Source organism: Pygoscelis adeliae, unplaced genomic scaffold (assembly GCF_000699105.1).
Source record: "Pygoscelis adeliae isolate BGI_AS28 unplaced genomic scaffold, ASM69910v1 Scaffold29, whole genome shotgun sequence".
NCBI classification, from domain to species: domain Eukaryota; kingdom Metazoa; phylum Chordata; class Aves; order Sphenisciformes; family Spheniscidae; genus Pygoscelis; species Pygoscelis adeliae.
The window spans coordinates 54,641-63,017 of NW_008825611.1; positions in this window are offsets into that span (position 1 = coordinate 54,641).

Consider the following 8,377-nt stretch of genomic DNA (forward strand, 5'->3'; position numbering starts at 1 on the left):
CTAGCAACAACTAAAACATCGGTGTGTTATCAACTTTGTTCTTGTCCTCAATCCAAAACACAGCACTGTACCAGCTACTAGGAAGGAAATTAACTCTATCCCTGCCAAAACCAGGACAAAAAGAAAAGAAGGGACCCCAGGGAGCTGTTGCAATTTCTTGCCTAGAAGCTCTGCAGCTCCCTCCCTCCCTGTGTTTTTCAGTGGATGTGGGAACTGCCCTGCAGCTCACATGCAGACTTTGGAGATTTCTTGTTAGGTCAGGAAGACATTTGTCCCCCTCCTATTTAATGGGATCAGAGCAGATTTTGGGGAAAAGAACAAAACCCACCTAGGACTTTTTTTAAAGTCTTTTCTAGCAATGGACAATCCAGCACAGCCATTGATAAGTTGTTCCAATTTTATTTACCCTTCCTAGTAAAAGAGCAACCGGATGTAATTTCTTGTTTGATTTTGTCCTGCTTTAACATCTAGCCTCAGGATCTTTTTATCTCTTTGTCTGACAGACTGACAAGTGATGCCAGATTTCTGCACTTAATGAGGGGTCTCTCAGACTGTGTTCCAGCCACCCCTTGGCCTTCCTCTTTCATAACAAAACAACTTGAACTCCTGGGTCCTCTCAGGTTAACTCAGACTTTCCAATCATTCACCTCTCCCTGCTCTTGCTTTCAATGTAAATACCAGAACAAGATGCAGTGTTCCAGACACAGCGGCCCTACTGCTACATACGGACGTGATACCTGGACCTCTCCTTGCAAAATCCCCGGGCTTTCCCCTCCCACCCAAAAACCACACCATCTTCATCATCACACCGTGAGCCTCTGTACTGATTCTACTTTGGGCGGTGTTAACATGCTCACCGATTGCTCCTGTCCTTCTCACCATATCATCTAGGCTGCCTTGTATCAGCAATATATTCTTCCAGGGTCTTGTTTCTTCTGTGGACTTCATTGGTGAGGTCTTGGGGTTTCCTTGTGGGTCACTGATAGGTACGAAAAGAGTGCACCAATCCCTTGGGCACCACACCTTCCTTGCAAATCTTTCCCATCTGTTGGCACAAGCTGAGGTCAGTCAAGGGCTTTGAATCCCTTTAATGTGTGCCATGTTCATTTTAGATCACCTCACCTGTCCATCAAAGGGCTGTGGCGTAGAAAGTCTGATCTCTCACAGGAGGACATTAAATAAGCAGCATTGCTTTTAATAACCACAGTGGCAACTGAGTCTTCCCAAGCCCTGCCCTACCTTTCCTGTACATACACAGAAAGCTGCCAAAAAAGATGTCTCCATCAGGTGGTTTTAATTTGGTTGCAGACTGCCTTAACACCCAGACTTTTGCATGCGATTACCAAAACAGAGCGTAATCTGGAGCAAAGCATTTCTCATGAGAAGGGCTGCCTCTCCAGTCCCACCCCCGTTGCCTCCTCCTCCTTCTCCCTTGCGTGTCAGCCCGGCTGCAAGCTCTGCCAGCCCACCATAAAGCCTTTGACATGTCATGCCGTGAGCATGCACAGCTTTCTCTGCCTTGGGTTGTTCCCTCTTGTCCTCCAAAGGTTGGCAAACCCCTCCAATGAGCAATCTGCTTATAAGTTCCTTATGTCCAAAGTTTTATAACAGTCCCTCGGCTGGCAATACTGTTTATCACAAATACTGCAGCAGTTGATGCACTTTTAAAGTCCCAATTCCAGGAGTTATGTGATTATGCTATTTTTTTTTCTTCCCTCTCTAAAACTAGTTTGTAAAAACTCTTGTAATTATGGCGGAAAGCTGAAAAGTGAGACTGCAAGCACCTTAAATGTGAGCAGGCTGATAAGAAGCACACATTCTGGGTCTTGCTAAAAAAAGTTTGACCTAAAGCCGGTGATTTGGGAGAGGAGAGTGGGTCAGATTTCTGCTTTTTTTACTGCTGATGGCACTGTCTTTCCCAACACACGATCTGCTTGGGTCTTCTTTATTGAAAAGTCCTTTTTAGGACCCGGGTGCACCTCTGCCTCACTTCCCATATATCGTTTTAGAAATAAGGGAGTTGAAGCAGTTTCGCATCTTGTTTATGCAGTTTGAAGAGGACGTGTGCGATAATATAGCTCATTTCTGCAATTAGGGAAACACCTTAATGACAGCAGAAACGGCGTGCAGGGAAGAGGCAGAAAGGAGTTGCCACAGAATCCTGAAGAGCAATAACGTCTGTGTCCTGTACAGCATCTACCATCAACAGTTTTAGGGAGCAAGTCAGAGTAAAAAGAAAATGAACCTGGAAAAGTTTTCTGGCCACGCTATGATGCAAAGCCAGATGTTGCCCCTTGCTACAGTAATAGGGTAATGAGCGCTAAGCTCTTAAGTACCCTTTGCAAAGCCCGCTGTGCCCCCCCACAGCCTTTTAAAGCACAGTGTGAACACAGTTTAGGCCTTTATATAAGACCTGCCCACCAACACAATTAAACCTGTGCTGGTCACTTTTCAGTTTTCATAGGCAGGAAAATGCCTGGAAATGTCACAGCAAAAAAAACCCCACAACCCAATCAGTTTTTGTCCCGAAAAAGAGGAGGGCTGGGAGGCAGAGGGTGGGACAGCTGCAAAATTAAGCTGTTCATCTTTCAGCAGAGGACAAAATGGAGTGGAAATATTTGCCACCAAAGGTCTTTTTAAGAGGGTGATGGGAGTAATGCCGCATCTTTCCAGAGCATTTTGCCAGTCCTGCACAGAGGAGAGAAGCAATGAGGTATAAAAGGAGCTTTGCAGTCTGGTTACCTGTCATCTTGGGAAAGGTGCATGAGAGCTTTTGACTCAAAAATCAGTACCTCTCTTGAGTGGGATGGGGGAAAAACATTCCCTTCTTGTGTTTAGTGTCCCCCGGGACAGCCTGCCACTAAGAGCTGTGAAGGAGGGGTGGGACAGGGTGCGTGGTCTCTCCATTTGCTGGGTCCTGCTCACAACCTCCCAAATTCCTGCCCTCCCACCACCTCCAGCAGGGATTTAGGAAAAAAAAAGGTGTGACGCTTGATAAATGCCTATAGGACTTCCAGGCCAGAATTAGTAAGACCAAACTGGTCTAGGTCTTCTCAGCTAAGTCATTGGCACATCTCATCTCTTACCAGCGAGGAGATAGGTACAGCCAGGACCGTGTAGAGCAGTGGTCTCCAGATGGACTGTGGAGCTTAGCGGAGTCTCTAAGTCTTTTGAGAACGACCATCAGGCTTGCCATCAAGCTCTCAGTTTGGCTGAAAATACTGTAGAAGTGTGATGTTTTTGTGGTCTGCCTACTCTGGCCTGTGGACATCAGACAGGACACTTTTCTGGTGCATCTCCCTGTCTGTGACATCTATAGTGACAGCCAAAAAAAAAACCAACAAAAAAATTAAACAATTCCTACAGAATAACACTGTCTGCTGGATGCACAAACTTGCTCTGTTTGAGACAAAAAGGGGAGAAGGGTGAATTGCACATGACAGAAGTTGTCACTTTGGGTAGGATTCATTTGTCCACATTTAGATTAATATGACCTACTTTCAGATGTCTACCTGCAATAAGATGAATTGCAGCCTAGAAAGAGAGCTGAGACAAATGGATATGTGTGTTGTAAATATCTGAAGTTATCAGAGCTGTGAGACAGAAATAGAGGTAATGGGAGAACATGAACAGATCAGTGTTTCACATCTTTATACCTGGAGAGGTTCATTTGCAGAGCAGGAGCCGCCCTGTTTCCCTGCATTTTCTTTTTGTCCCCGTGGCCCCATGGATGCACCTGCATCCACTGCCCTACCACATAGATTTGGCTTTCTTTCATGCCTTCCCTTTCCCTCTTGAATGATATTTTGGTGCCAAACTGGTCCCAGAAGACTCCTGGAGAGTTTTCCTGGCTTTGCACAGCCTTGTCCCCATGAGCAAGCTTTGCACCGGTCCTTGGCGCCTCGCTGCTGCCTGCAGCACCAGGACGAGGTGAGCTCGGCAAGGTCTCACCTGCAGCCTCTATCATCCTTCCAGGGACTCCGCAAAAGCAAGACACTGGAGAAAGAGAGAGATGAATGGGGCCCTCGGTCTGTATTTTGTACGTACTTCCAACACAGTAAAAAACCCTCCAGGAGCCGCAGCTTAGTCCTTTCAGCAGGTCTTGGGCTGCAGCGCAGAGCTGCTAACTCAGGATGACAATTGTCAGCTCCTATTAAGATTAGGGTAAAGGCTTTATCAGGCAAATTGGTGTGGATGTTGCTGCCCTAATGTTATTTTAAGTGACTCCTTCTCCATTACAGGGAGATTTGTGAAAGACAGGGGCTACTGGTCCAAAGCAGAGCTGCTGGCATTCAGACTCTGGCTGCTAATCCTGTTCTCACAAAGAAACCTCCCCTCTGTAGGAATCATGTCCCGCTTCTCAACAGTCTGCATGAGTATTCCACTTCCTTTCAGTGGACAGCATGTTTCAACACTTATTAAATTGCTGTTTCTCTCAGCAGGGTCTGGGAGCCTGTTCTATTTCATCCCAAGAAGCACAAATCTCCCTCTGCGTTGGTGATAGCTGGTACCTGATCAATAGCAATGCAATCTTCTCTACTGAGTTTTAAAGGCATTTGGTTGGGCTAAAAATCAGTGAGAGTCGTTTGATTCCCTTGGAGGGATGCCCTCTTACACCACCTGAGGATCTGGTCTCCATATTCTCTTTACTTTATACAATTCAGACCTTTCAGACATTCGTTTAATGGCAGTGAGAGCGCAGGATTTTGAAATGGCTGGGTTGGGATATCTTTTGTCATTGCTGTTTTTGTAAGTGCTTCATAGGAAAAATGGCCACTGAATTAGCTGTAATGTGTGATACCAGGAAAAAAAGCTTTCTTCTGAATAGCGTCCAAATCCTCAGCTATCTGTCCAAGCCTGTAGAGCTGCCCTGTAACAATGGTTCCTCTGTAGGTGGGTTGGTTGGGTGTTTTTGGCACAAGAGGGGCTCAGTGCTGGCCTCTCTGATGAGAACAAGTGTCCTGGGTCAGACCAAATAGCTTGCCTATCCACTGTCCCACTGGATGGGTAAGACTGATACTCTGAAAAGGCTTGCAGGACAGGGCCAGCATGAAGCGGTATGCCCTCAGAGGCTGCCCCAGCCTCCAGCAATTTGGAGTTTAGGGAAGTAGCTGAGTTTGGTGATGTTCGAAGTGGAGATAGTCCAGGTTACTGTGAGATCCAAAAGTGGGCACTGCTTGCTGGAGATGGTTCTGACTTTTTCTGCTTTTATTACCTGGGTGGCTCTCTGGGAGCTTGTCTCTCAAACAAGGAAGAAGGGATGGCAGATGCTGAGATGTCTGCAACATCCTTCTTAAGGCTGCTTCGGTAGCTTGTGAGGGTATTTGGTGCTCACAGAGAGGACACGGAGCACGGCTGATCCACAGAAACTAAAGGGACTCTTTCCAGTAGCTGCAGGTAAGCATGACAGCCTTCGGGGCAAACGACTGGCTCACACCCATGGAGCCACCTCCCCTCACCCATTGCAAAGGCATGCCAACTCCAAGTTGATCTGCTGGGCACCTCCGAGGAGAGACAGGGTGTGATGAACTCCTCTTGGGAGGCTGAATGCATAAGAGATTCGGGGTTTGGGACCCGTGTCATTAGGGACACAGGGTGGGTATCCTGTGGATTCTTCTGGACCAAACATCTTCCCCTGATCCCAGGTGTTCACAGCTGAAAATCCATCTCATGCATCACCAGCATCTCCATTCCCCCGTACACTGAAGTAGCAGCGGCATGGTGCCCTGTCCTGCCTCCACCCCAGGGAGGACCAGTTGCTCCAAAGCCACCATGGATTAACCCACAGCTCCTTGCACTGGGCTGTTTTCTGCTCTCCTTTGCTGAGACCTTTATCACTGCTGAGTAATATAGAGAATTACTCGTGGCAAGGCATCACTGGTGACTTCATTCTCGGCACCTACCTTCATTTTGCCGTTGAAGCCCTTGCTCTGCTGAAGATGGGATGGGCAGCTGGATTGTTTCTGGCAGGAGCAGTTTTTCCTCTCTGTTCCCATTACAAATGCCCTATTTCTTGGCACTTGGCCATCCAAAAGCCAGAATGATCCTGGCTTTCAGCCTCTGTGCGGGAGGTGCTGAGTATTGTGCTGCCCGTGGTAGGGAGAGCTGGGCTGCTGAATAATACAGAGCTGGAAATCCTCATGCAGATGGATTGGAGGCTGTTTCCATTAAAATCCTGCCTGCCTTTCCACTTCGCAGCATAAATATCAGTGGTATGAGTGGCAGGATACTGAGGGCTTAGGAGGAATGTTCAGTAGACCTCGGCAAAACTCGTATCCCTCTTTAGCAGACTGGGCAACTGCTGCTGATGTGCAAAACTGTGTAGCAGAAAGTTAGAATGAGTCAAAAAGCAGGGAGCAGGGGCAGAAAACCAGCAGCAGGCTTTCAGATCCACGCTTTTGTATGCAGAGAGCATGGAAGACCCAAAACCAGGCTGGTGTTTAGGACCTGGCAGACAGGGAAGGCAAAACACCATCAAAACAACACTAGGACAGTTTTGACACAAGGACTGGAGGTGGCTGGCCGCCGGGATAAACCTGGCTCCTGGGTACCAACCGCTGGCAAGTTTTTTGGGCAGAGAGGGGCAGGCGGTACTGCCAGCATGGATATCCACATCCGCCTTGGCTCCGGTTGCTAATGCACATCCCGGCTTGCCGCAAAAAGCCGTCCTGCACTGCTGCCGAGCACGTGGTCAATACCTGGTTCCCCGCGCCGGGGGGGGGGAAGCTGCAAAGAGGCTAACGCCAGCAAGAAATTTTAGACTTGCCAAAACAAAGGACTAAGATTTTATCTTAAAACGTAAACTCTTTTAGAGGTCAGGAGTAGAGCAGTGCCTGTAGACCGTGACACCGACATCAGCAGGAGGGCTTGTAAGTGTTACGCAGGACTCCTTGCTTTCCCCTTCCACCTGCCTCCCGACAAAAATAAAACTTGACGCAAACACCAGATTAAGTAGCGTTAAGGTTGTAAAGCACAAAGCTGGGAAATGCTGCCTGCAAGGCTGGCTGCGTAACCTGCATCCCCCCCTCCACTGTGCCTACGATGTAAACTCCAACTGCTGATCGCACACTGCTTTTTCCATTTACTCCCTATTGCAGAGTGCCACGGCAAGAGAATTTCCAGAACAAAAGCCTTACCACAAATTGATGAATACAGGCAAACCAGTAGATATTCCCTTAACCTTATTCTTAGAAACAGCTGAACAGTTTCTGTAGATGAGGTCAATCTGAGGTAAAGCATCCTGCATAGAAAATTTTAGACTATCTGGTTTCAGCTTTGCAAAGTTATAAGTTATTGCAAATAAGCTCTGGTAGTGGAAAGTGTCAGGCAGCCTGAACTATAGGTATTTGTGCTTCTTCTGTGTATAAAATCCACATTTACATGGCACAGATCAACTTCTTGGTCTCCTCAGCAATTGTTTAAGAATTTTTTAAAGCAGCTCTCCACTGGTGAAATCACAATCCATAATCAGACCCTTGAAACGGAGTGATTTTTGATTGATTTCCATCAACCCCTAGCTCAATTGGAGCATTACAAAGAAATTTTTTGTTTCCCGAGACAGGTCCTTTTCTCTTCCCATCCCGTTCGGTGAGAGGAATGGCCTTGACATGCTGCGGGATGCCCTTTTGGTGGCCAAGGGATGGTTTATCATGCTCTGGAGTTGGCTAGCCCGTGACAGGCTCACAACAAGCAAGAGCAGAAGGTCTCCACTTTGCAGGTCCTAATGCAGCGGACCTCCTTCACTTTACTTTCAGCGTGGTGCTTGATAAAGGTTAACAGGGAAGGGAAACTGGAGATGTTCCTTGAGAAGAGATGTGCTGAGGGTTGTTAAATGCATGGGAACTCTGCCTGGTTTGGGAAGCCACGAGGGGCTGGACGCTGGGATGGCGCTCAGGAGAAGTCATGTCATGGTATGGCCAAGTTCCCACAGACCTTGAAAGGAAAGATGCTGCAAGGAATATTTCTTGTTCAGAGCAAAATCCTTTTGCCATTTCTACAAGGACTGCAACAGAAGTGGAAAATCACTCCATCTGTCCAGCCAAATATCTTATCTGCCTTTCCCTCCTCCGCTGAAATGCTGCCCATGGATATTAGTGAGTCTGGCCTCGAAACACCTTGGTGATCTGAGGCAGCATTCTCCTTTTGGATGAAGAGAGAGAAGCCCCAGGATGAATAAGGGCTGGATTTCAACAAGCCCTTTTGAAGATCTGGCTCTTCATGTCACAGTGGGAGTTGCCAGATGCCTCGTGGTCAGGAACAAATCTGGCTTTTTTTTGGGGGGGGTTGGGTTCTAACAAGAACTGAGCTCTTTGAAATCTCTGGCCTGATCTAACTTGTTAAAAAATCACATGCGCAGCCTGAGGCAGAGCCAAGTTTT